The following is a 12,687-nucleotide window of genomic DNA, read 5'->3' on the forward strand; positions in this document are numbered from 1 at the left end:
TGGAGAACGGTTGTAGAACAGAATGGCACCTATATAATTTAATAAATGTATATTAAAAGTTACATTTTCTGCATTTCAATTTTGCCTTCAAAATCAGCATGAACTTTTCGGTTCTCCGCGAACGTAAGTCTTCGTAATTATTGGGACAAAGATAAAAAAATAATTACTCGATAAAGTTCGATATTTATGGGGAACACGAAATAAATTATTACCGAACAAAGATATCGAACATTCATATTGGAAGAATCACTTGTCTCTTCAATTATTTATTTTTTCCAAATCATTTCGTAGGGGTAGAACTTCCGGTTTCTCGTCTGTTTTTATCGCGAGGTTATCCGACGGGAACGGAAAATGGCGGGAAATCGTGCACGGAATAACAGTCGAATCGCGGGGACATCGGCGTCGATTTGTTCGTCGCGTGGCCAGAATCGAATATCGAAATCGAAACGCGTCGCGTTCGCGTCGAAAAATATCGACATGTTTTTCGACTTCGCCGAACTCGCCACCGCATTGTTTCCGAATCTATCGACGACGCGGATAAAAGCTTCGTAGTTTATGAATTGAAATAAAAGAATTCTGATATTTCGAGAACCAGAAATTGATGGAGAACGTTTTTGGGGCGCGAAGCTGGAGAACTAAAATGGCTGCCGCGTTTCTCCATACAAGTATTCGCACTATTATTATTTTATTAGGCGATCTTAAAATGATTCTATCTTGTACAGGGTGTTCGACAACCCTTGGGAAAATTTTAATGCGGGATTCTAGAGACCAAAATAAGACGAAAATCAAGAATACCAATTTGTTGATGGAGGCTTCCTTAAAAAGTTATTAACGTTTAAAGTTTCGTCTGTATTGAATTTTGTTCTCGAAAATGCGCAGGATTTCGGGAATATGTCTATTCACCAAAAATGATTCTAATTGATCCCCGCAACCGAAAATAATTTTTCCAAAACGATTTGAAATTTTTTTTTCCCGACGAAAAATTTCACACCTCGAATTTTTTTCTCGAAAGTGGGTAGGATTTCGGGGGTACGTCTATTCACCAAAAATGATTGTAATTCACCCTTGTAATTAAATATAATTTTTTTAGTATGATTTGCAATTTTTCAAATTCGACTAAAAATTTCAGTAGCTACTTGAATTTTTTTCTCGAAAGTGGGTAGGATTTCGAGGGTATGTCTATTCACCGAAAATGATTGTAATTAACCCCCGCAACCGAAAATAATTTTTCCAGAACGATTTGAAATTTTTCAATTTAATTGTTAATAACTTTTTAACGAGGCCTCAGTGAAGAAACTGATATTCTTTATTTTCGTCTTATTTTGGCCTCTAGAATCTTCCATTAAAATTTTTCCCGGGGTTGCCCGAACACCCTGTATAAATATTTGAATTTATCGCAATGCTTCTTTTTAAAGTTCCAGCTCCATTATTGTTATTTCTATTTCCTTCTTTTCGATTTGTTGAAACGAAGAGGAGGACGCACCGCCCGTGTGCCAACCTTTAGAACTAATCTGTTATCGCTCGTCGTAGTCAATAGGCAAGCGTTTCCAATCGGGAAAGGCAACTTCTGGAAGTAGAGTATACGAGGGTAGTTTTTTTACGAGACCCTTAGGAAGAAGAATAAGAGAGTAGTTCGATCGACTCTGTTCGCGAACTAAGCTTCTTTAAACGATCGTAAACTTCTGGGCATAAATTATCGAGCACTCGATGAACACTAAAAGCATACGAATTGACATTACGAAATAGAAAATACTTGTTACAAATGTTTGTAATCGAAATCCTAAATCACCATACTTAAGTATACAACGAAATAAACATTTGTGTGTGGGAGGGTATGGAGGGAAACAGGACGTTGTCAGGAGCCCGACATAAACCCTCCCAGTCTTAATAACGATGATATATATTTTAAATAAATGATATATATATTAGTCGGGCGCGCGCGAGTGTAAATGACAATCTTCGTCAAAGTCTTTGCTGGAATTGTTCGATGACCTGGCCTGCTTGGCCTTGCCATCCCTTTGTCGCTTTCCCTTTTCCCGTAAGGAACAAAGCGGCCTACGTCATGGGAAAACCCCTGTACCCTGTCCTCTCCAAGCTAAAGAGGCCCGTTAGCTTCCTACAGTTCGGTCATCCTGACCTGTTAGCCGCCCCGGCTAACCCCAATACAATATTGTTTCTTAAATCTATCTGTACATACTGCATACTACGTGCTTCTCAGCTCATACTTAATACATAATTTTTTCTCCAACGAATACATTAATACAAACATACATTCCTCAGTTTGCTAGTTTTAAATAAATGTTCCAATCATCCAAATTATTAGCGACATCACCATCCTCGATGCGACAAACTTAAATCGTGATGGACAATACTTTTCATGTTTCTGACTCTTCGGGCCTGCCGTTCCGAGCGTAGACCCTTGCTATCGGTTTCAACAGGCGGAGTCAAACAGCGCAACAATAGGGCCGCTTTTATGACTTGCCACTCAAGCCGAGACGTCTTCGCCGAAAATCAGTAAATTTCCAAGCGCTATATCTTGAAAACTAATGAAAATCGAGTAAATAAATTGCAGGTTAATGAATTCGTATTGAAAAACACTATCGCATGATCCAAAAAAAAATATATAGTTCCATTTAAAAAACGAAACTTCATCATCGTATCTTTGAAATTAATAACATAAATAAAATTTCCGTTTACGCCAGAATAAAGATCCTATTTTATCCTGCAATTTTCATATAAACAATTTTTCCGTATCATCAATAGTTATTGCAGTATCCCGACTGTCACACTTTAGCTGGGACACCCTGTATATTAGTCGGTCGCGCGCGAGTGTATATGACAATCTTCGTCAAAGTCTTTGCTGTAACTGTTCAATGACCTGGCCTGCTTGGCCTTGCCATCCCTTTGCCGCTTTCCCTTTTCCCGTAAGGAACAAAGCGGCCTACGTCATAGGAAAACCCCTGTACCCTGTCCTCTCCAAGCTAAAGAGGCCCGTTAGCCTCCTACATGTGCAAACTTTCGTAAATATCGTCGCCCGACAGTTACGATTGTATTATAGGTGTCGCTGGTGTCTATGTGGGCGACTAAGGGTCGACCACACATTCATTTCCTCCCCAAAACAATGACCCAAAAACATTTCTAGCTTGCTCGAACCCCTATTCAATTTTCCCCTCGACTTTCCGACCGATTAGGCCGACGTCTTATAGGATATAAGTTGGACACCAGTTTTTCCTAGTCGAACGTGAGACGTGACTCCTTTATTGACTCTGAAACGATGCTTCGACTAACGAGAAACCCTAGCCACGTGCCCCCTTTCTCCTCCAACGCAGACATTTTTCGCTTTAAAAAGTGTAGCGTGTAACAAATACAATTAAAATTTCTCCCAAAATATCGAGTACTCTTGAATTTTAATATCTGTCTAGAATGGTCTACGAAATTTTCCAATGTAAATTATTTTACAAACGATATCTCGAAAACTATGGACCTGCGTAAGTATCATCGTTCGACAAAGTTCTACAAATTATTCTAATAAGATTTTGTACAGAGTGTATCTTAAAATTTTTTAAACAAAACATTCTCACATTTTCCTACAAGAAATACTGGGTTCGACGTTCCGTAGGTTAGAATTTATGATTACCATTTCGAGTTCCTAGCGTCCTACTAAAGTCTCACGCGAAATTGGGCCCCTTTATTATCGAAATAAATGAATCAATCGTTCCCGCGTTCGTATCGAACGGCGCTGGTTATTAGCGGGATTTGTTCGCGCGAGGTCGCCTCGGGCGCCGCACGATGGCTCTCGCGTCGCTGCTAAAAATAACGGCGAAGAAATTGGCCGGAATTAGCGTTTACCACGCGATTATTGTTCCGGCCGATACGCGACGCGGTGAAACGATTAACGATAATTCGACAGGTCGGCATTGAAACGAACGGAGGCAGCCATACCTCCGCCTACAATTAAATCCATTCTGGCGCGACGAATAGCTGCGTAATTGTCCTCCCGGTGCGTGTTTCGCGATTCCGTCCGGCAACCGCGTCACCGAGCCCGTGGGCAGGATTCATTGTCGTCCCGTTGACAAAAATACAGCTGTACCTCCATTATGCGAAACTCTGTTATCCGTATTGGAAGCGTCAGCTTCGAACTCGTGCTCAAATAACCAACACGTGATTGAATAATTAACACGTGGTTGAATAATTTTAGATATATATATATATATATTTGAGAAAGAATGAAAAAGAAAAAGAAAACGGAATAATCTTTCGCATTTATAATACGGAAAAATCGAAATAAAGCACACGGTCCTTCGTGGCTAGAAAATCGCACACGCACACACTCTGACCGTCCTTTGTCATTAACTGTTCAGGTACGACTGTCCTATTTCACGCACATTCATTTCCCACTTGCGAAATCTGAATTCGCCGACAGGGGGCCTCTCGTCGCTAACTTCGCGTTTACCGATTCGCGTCTACAGTATGTTCAACCATACGACCTATCTAGTATTCGAACGTTATACGTCCTCCTTATTGTAACATTCTTCCTTAACAATAATCAGGATAATTATCATTAGTGTTCTTCGTTGATGAACTGAATATAAAAAGAATTTTTGTTCTGTTACTACTTCAGTACCGAGGTAAGTCTGTTTCTGTTATTTGTCAGGAGAAAAACTGCAGCAAACGTACATTTTTTTGTATAGAATTGATTAACCTTGCAACTAGAAGTTTGAGAATTAGTAAATTTCTGAATACTACTGAAGCTACTGCCATACGCGATGAGCTATGAATTACTTTTCATTGTTGTTAAAGTGGGCTTGAATTAGTGTCAGATACAGAATTATAAAACAATAATATATATATATATATAAATAATATGAACATCGTTTGCGTACGATTATGGCTGTCAGTCGTCGGTCGTTGTGTTCTGAAATGAAATCCAACCCGGAAAAGATAACGTCGACCGTTCCACTCGGCTTCTAACCTCAAATTGTGGTTCACTTCGCCGCATAGGTAGACGTCCATTCGATTATAATGTACAATTAGACGGCGAATGTGACTCGAGTTAGGGATAAACGTACGCCCCTGTGATTTCCTAAAACTCTGGTTTATGGAGCTTCACGACATACACGGTGGTACGGAAACTTTCTCCACCTCGAGACGTTTCCGTTAGTTTCAGGTAGATTCACTCTATTTTTTAAAATAGAAGCTTTTATTATCCTTAGTGCGGTTAAGGGGATAGACACGGGTAATGCAGCGCGCTGTATACCGACAAAATTTGGCCCGAAATATGGGTTTACGAAATAAGGGATTTTGCCCTTATATGAGCAGCTTTTGGGTCGGATGAGGTCTCATTCGAAAGGGGAAGGTCCAATGCAGCGCGCGCTGGTCAGTATCGAACGAGATTGTGTTCACATTTATTAATATCAACGTCGAAAGTCGAGAAAAAAATTGAGAAAATACAGCCATAAAATCGAGGTCTTTTTAGGTTACTAAAAGAGTTGTGCGATTCCAATACTGACCATTACCCGTGTCTATCCCCTTAAGGCTATTTAGAAATATGATACGAGGTCGTTCAATTCATTTTCCACTACAGTTTGTGGCGACACTTTCTGCACTTGCCACCAGAGGGCTACGCTCTCTCACAAGTGCTCGATCGTCCTAAGGCGTGCTAGGGTTGCCTTCTATGTATAAATTGTACGACGAACTGAATGAAAAATTTTCGTCGACGTCACAGTGTGTCGCGTAAATGGGAATTCAGAACAAAAATTATAGCTTCTAAACTAGTCAATTTTCGACCTAAGACCTCTTACACTTTTTTAAAGAGAATACAAAGATGCATCAAATGATGCACAAAAATTATACATTTTTATTAAAAAAAATTGAATCGACCTTGATTATTTGTTGCGTAAAAATTGTTTTTCTAATTTCTACTTTTGCAATTTCTTGTCAAGTGATTGCTGTGTAACTTTTGTTCGAAAAGTTTTTTGATTGGCTTACTTTGCATCTGTCTAATGTTTTTCCTTTATTCCTTTTTAATTAAAATATAAAATAGATACAGATACAATTTCTTATCTTGCAAATAAATAAAAGAACATTTTTTTATTAGATTAATTCCGATTCTGATTCGGAGCAGGTATCAGTAATTGCAATAATGATTTTGATCATTTTCTCCGTTAAATTAAAGTTTAATGCACCCTAAATTAATATGCAAAAAAACATCGGGGTATTTTTTTTTAAACTCAATTCAAAGTTGATAAACATTTAACATAAAAAATTGGAACCAATTGTTAATATTGTAAAAAGATTGTCTAGTAGTTTGGAAGGTACTGTAATAGTGTACACAACTTGCAAAAATTAAATTAAAAACACAAGTTTTCGAAACGAAAATTGCAATAAATTTCTGGCATCATTTTCCACAAATTGGTAAATTCAGTAAAATTTATGGATAGTGTTAAAATCTAGGTTCCTTTATTAACATTTTGAGGTATAAGAATTTGTAAAACATGGACTTTAGTTTTTTGACTTTTTCCCGTTGCTGGACGCACTGTGGGCGATATGGAACCGTAAAATAACCGTATCACGTAAACGGGCCCGAAAAATGGACGTTTTCAGGATCGTTCGTCGTTGAAGAGACGCACGATCGACGGGAACGCGTCGGACATTCACAGACATTCGCGATTCAATTATCGATAAACGGAAAACTATCGACATGCGCGCGTTTACGATTTAATTATTGATAAGTTGCGGGATCGATTCGATAACGTAATTGTTCGTTAGGTTTCTCCTTTCCCCTGCTATCCCGTCCAAAAACAAAAGCGAATACCCTGCGCTATCGATGGGAACAGATTTTAAAGCCCACGCCGAGCGGAATCGATTTTAATTGAAATTTCCAGATCGTTTCGTCGCTTAGCGATTCCTTAAACACGCGTCTAAAACCCGATCGAGCCCTTTGTAGCCGCGGATTACGCGTCGTCTCTTTACCGAGGCTGCCGATAATCTCGAAAACGCGTGCCCTTTAACAACGTTCTCCGAGCCGACTCCTTTCTACGGATTATCTGTTATCGAGGTTCGCGGATCCTAGCGATCGTTCGTCTATTCCCGGTTTTACAGCGACGATTTTACGCATGAAAATTCCTCTCTCACGCGTAATCCCCACGCAACGTCGAAGAATCTGTTCCTCCGTTCTTTGTGTCGTGGAAACATATTTGTCGCGTCGCAAATCTAGGGTAAGGCTTTACCGTAAGCTGCGTAAGTATTGAACAGATTAATACCGCAACTATGATGAAATCGAATGTCTTCATTTATACATTGCATCATAAATCTTTTAAGAGCGTCTATTTTTGTGTTCTGTATGGCGCTGTTGGTTGAGGGTGGAATCTCGGAAGAAGTTCGTAGGAGGACAGAAAAGGAAAGGAGAGGGCACAACATAGACATGAAGTGTTTGAGTATCTTCTTCAATAAAGACATTTCTTGAAAATATCTCGAGATCTAATAATTTTTTGCCATGGTACCCTAATCATTTTATACGTAGAATGAACAGAAGAATCGAACTGCGTAAAAAAAAATATGCATTTCTATTTAAAGAAATGATGCAATTGTTAATTGCACATGCACTGCTGCATCTAAAAAAAATTTAAAGGCCTACAGATGTAGTGCTCTTCGAACCATTTATCTTTCTCCTTTGGCATTTTTGCGTAAATGCAATAATAACAGAGTAATGACTTGAAACAATTGCGTAGACCACCCTGTATATAGCAACCGAGGGGTCGGTCGAGTGCTTGTGAGAGCGCGAGCCCTCTGGTGGCGAGCATGGGAAGCGACGCCACATTCGTTTCATTATAGCATCGCTGGGAATAATACCGGTACAAAGTTGCTGCTTATTGGTCCGATCCCCCCTGGCGCTAATTTGTATTCGCGCGCCGCGAATCGATCCTCGCGGTCTCGTTCGGCCACGGTCGACGTTCGAGTTCTCGAAAGGCCGGTCGCGTCTCTCGTAATTGCATCGAACGCGTCGACGGAGGACGAAACCCGTCGACGGGAACAAGGATGGCGATTATCGATCAAGGTTCCGCTTAATTGCGACATTCATCCGCGAATCAGCATTGTTTAGCATAGACCGAGCCTCGCCGACGTATCTTCTTTCGACTCCGTTTCTCCGTAAACTCGTTTCCTCCGTCGGCCTCGAAACGAGAAACGAGGATGCGTTCCAGTCACGCGATTCGACCGCGAGTTTCCAATAGCTTTTCAGCCCTTGCAAGAAGAGGGCAAAGGCCCTTCGAGTCATCGATTTAATCGAAAACTTTGTACACTGGTGTAGATTTCGAATAGTCAAAATATTAATGAGCGATAGTAGTGGCCAAAATAAGACGAAAATCAAGAATACCAATTAGTTGATGGAGGCTTCGTTAAAAAGTTATTACCCATTAAATTCAAAACTTTCAAATCATTCTGGAAAAATTATTCTCGGTTGCGGGGGTCAATTACAATCATTTTTGGTGAATAGACATACCCTCGAAATCCTACTCATTTTCTAGAAAAAGTTCGAGAAGGTGTGAAATTTTTCGACGGAAAAAAAAAATTTCAAATCGTTTTGGAAAAATTATTTTCGGTTGCGAGGGTCAATTACAACCATTTTTGGTGAATAGACATGTCCCCGAAATCCTGCGCATTTTCGAGAAAAAAATTCCATTAGGTAGACAAATTCCGCGAAATTAAAATATTTCAGATCGCCCTGGAAAAATTATTTTCGGTTGCGGGGGTCAATTACAACCATTTTTGGTGAATAGACATATCCCCAAAATCCTGCGCGTTTTCGAGAAAAAAAATTCAGTACGGGCGGAACTTTAAACGTTAATAATTTTTTAAGGAAGCCTCGATCAACAAATTGGTATTCTTGATTTTCATCTTATTTTGGCCTCTAGAATCCGTCATTAAAATATTTCCCATGGGTGGCCAAACACCCTGTATATAGCAACCAAGGGGTCGGTCGAGCGCTTGTGAGAGCGCAAGCCCTCTGGTGGTGAGCATAGGAGGCGACGCCACAATACCATTATAGAATAGGAAACTCGATATCTTTCGAGTAACTTGCATTTAAAAATTTTAAAATTCCTTTAACGCGATTACTGCCATGGTGGTCACCGGTGACCGACGTTTTGAACCCACAACGTATCTTTGAAACGCTTACAATAAACGAATGTTAATACTTTCAAATTTATTCTTGTTTTTTTTTATTACGTTTTAACTCTTTCTATAAATGTATATTTAACCGAGACTTTCGTTTCTACGCTATCTGCTACTTTTTGCTCGACTTTAATCTGAAATATTTCTTTGATCGAGGTATCCTTTTCACGCCAAACCTTTTTGGGACAAGAATACGTGTCGTCCATTCACGATCGACGTGGTGCCTTATATTTATTGTGCCACATATTTGACAGCGAGCAAATTCGAACAAGAAGATAGACACCTGCCCCGAGGCAATATCTCGACTCGATCCATCGATTACAACTTCGAGAAGAATCGTTCACAAAACCGAAAATGTATGCAAGAAAATTCGAAATGTCAGATTAAATATGCAATTTAATAAATTGTTAACGCTCGAAATATTAAATAATTAAAAACAATGATTTCATTCTGCTCTTCAAAATAATGATGAAATTCGTAATTTATTAGCCATCTCTATTAGGTATAAAGTTCAAATATCGTAACAGACCACAGCTCTGCTGACAGTTTCCATTTTGTAGTATGTACTCGGTGCTCAAATTATACACCTGGATATATGCTCTTAATCGAATAATGCATATTTCATAAATAATAACCTAACCTATTGATCGACAACTGTTTTAAGCATTAGACGGTATTTAGGTACAAACACTAAGTATTTTTATGCGTGTTTTTAACAAATCTTTATCAAAATGAAAATAAGGAAAATCGATTTTCTATCAAAAATTATTAAAGCGACCCGTTAATGGCTTCCTCGTATAATGTGGAAAATAGATAAATAGAATCGACTAATTGTCACTTCGTATAGTGGAATTAATGTGACAGTCAGAATATTGACAGACTTAATTTAGAGGGAATTATTTAAGAACTAGGGAAATTTCAGTCACATGGACATTGACGAATTATTCATGGAACGTTCCTTTATGATTAAACGTCACGGACAAACTTCACTCGACATTTTGTCGTCAATGGCTGATATTTAAAACTTGTAACATTAGATTGCCTAAAAACCAAAAGTTTGGTTAGAAACTTTTGAAAGAATCTTTCCTAACCTAGAAGTTTCCTAACCGGTGTAAATACAAAATATCTGATCTATGATTCAAGTAAATTTAAGAAAAAATACCCTAATAGTGGTAACACGTATTTATCAAATTTTTTAAAAATATTTATTTCATGATTGCAACCTTCTTAAGCAAAAAATCTACAGTTCTTTAAGTTTTCTCAAATGGCATTTTAGGGTTTAAAATTCAAGCCACTCGGATGAGTCGTTTCACAGAAAAGTTATGCTTCGAATAAAAAAAAATCTCGCTCCGAGAAAAACACGTTTAAAGTTTAATGAAGGTTGGTTGGAACACTCGGAAATGCTCCACGGAAACAGTTATGGCTTCGTTAATATTTCACGTTTCGCCACAATGTTTTAAATGCAGAGCTTTTACGTCGGCAAATTATTGCCAAGCTTCTAAATTCATGCATTTATTACAACGAACGCTTTCAATCCTTTATTAAAATTTCACCGTTTAATATAAGCGGGAAAAATCATATTGAAGGTTATGGTCCTCGATTATGGCATAAGATTACGGTTACATTTACCTTTTATTATTAAACATCCTTAAAACGAAATAGTGCTTCTTGAAATCGTACTTTAAAAATATCGTTCCCCCTTGAGATTAGAAATTGTAAGAAAAATGGGACGTTTCTTCGAAATCTTGCAACTTTTCTTAATATTTACTCGTTACTACTTTTTTGTCATTCCTACTCAAATTTCTATTTTTCATTCGTCATATCGAAAAGGGTACTCTTTCAAGAAGAAAGTGCAGTTGGTATGAAAAATATTAGTTTTGTCTCAATCTACTTCAAAGTGGAGTGTATTGGATAATTGTTGCAGTCAGACGACTCGAATGTAAGTGATACGTTCCGTTCGATGAGAAATGAACGCATTGTATTCGGGGCTTCTTGATTCTAACCTAACCGTTACGTAAAATATTTAACATCGAAAACCGGACCGCGTCCAGCAGTCATTCGACGCACGTAAACAGAAACCATATAATTCCGTTTCGCCGCAATTCTCGTACACGTATTTCTACAGCCAACAGGAAATTATAGATGTAGACTGAACGAGGCAGAATCACAACCTCCGTATACACCAAACATGACTCCCGCCCACTCATTTCGATCACATTAACGTTTTTCAAGTAACGAAACGTGTACAGGATAAACGATCCGTATATCTTTTATTTTTTACTATAATTATTATTCAATTACATCTCGTGTAAATATTTATGAATACTACTATCTTTTTTCTTTGATTGCGTGGGTGAAACCTAACCTCGCCCGGTGAATTCTAGCACTAACAAGGAACCATCGCGAACGGTCCGGCTTCGATTTTGATGAAACTTTGTACACTTATAAAGCAGCCAAAAATAATCGACACGTATTTTTTTTTAGCTGCGGTAACTCGAGTTTAAGGGGTGAAACCACCCCTTGAAGTTTTGGCTCGAAACGGCTATCTCGAAAACGGAGAGACATACAAAAAAATTGTTAATGGGCGAGGTTGATGGTTTCTTATGTACAATAACATGGTGTTAAAAAATTTAAAAAAATACAATTTGTTTATAACAAAAAAAAATTTATTAACTTAATTTTTCATTTTATTGAAATTTTCATAATGACAAAAAATGACGAGCATTTTATTCCAAATCCATTGGTATGCGATTTTTTAAAATTGCCTCCTACAGTTTTGCAGATTTTGATGATTTACATCTTGCGCGCACATCCATTATGGTAGTAGCCGTTCTAACTTTGATTTTAATGAAGCACTGTAGGCTTGCACTAAATCAAAGTTAGAACGGCTACTACCATAATGGATGTGCGCGCAAGATGTAAATCATCAAAATCTGCAAAACTGTAAGAGGCAATTTTAAAATATTACATACCAATGGATTTGGAAAAGTTCGGCCACCCTTGGGAAAAATTTTAATGGGAGATTCTAGAGGCCAAAATAAGACGAAAATCAAGAATATCAATTTGTTGATTGAGCCTTCGTTAAAAAGTTATTAAAAAATTAAATTAAAAAATTTCAAATCCTCCAGGAAAAAATTATTTTCGGTTGCGGGGGCCAATTACAATCATTTTTGGTCAATACATATACCCACGAAATCCTACGCACTTTCGAGAAAAAAATTCCTAATCGAAAATGTAATTTATGGCCAGAAATGTTGTCCGAAAAATGCGGATCTTTAAAATATCATAACTTCTGAACGGATTGAAGGATTTTAATTTTCAAAAATGCAAACTACGTGTTTTTAGGCGTAGAATATGTAGAAATTCCAAAAATATGCAAAAAGTTGATCCTTGATCCCGCAAAATGAGAAAAACCCCATAAAAATGGTCCAATCTTCAAACAGCCATAATTCCTACAATAGTGAATATATTTCAATGAAACTTTTTTCTGAAGTAGAGCTCATAGGTACCTACAAA

General features: G+C 38.0%; 1 protein-coding gene across 1 annotated transcript in view; it reads left to right on the forward strand.

Annotated features, from left to right (window-relative positions):
- LOC122397314 overlaps positions 1-12,687 on the forward strand; it is a 34,648-nt gene that overhangs the window by 14,612 nt on the left and 7,349 nt on the right. The window lies entirely within an intron of this gene.

This window comes from Colletes gigas, unplaced genomic scaffold (genome assembly GCF_013123115.1).
Source record: "Colletes gigas isolate AHSC1104 unplaced genomic scaffold, ASM1312311v1 Colletes_gigas_Sc00009, whole genome shotgun sequence".
Lineage (NCBI taxonomy): Eukaryota > Metazoa > Arthropoda > Insecta > Hymenoptera > Colletidae > Colletes > Colletes gigas.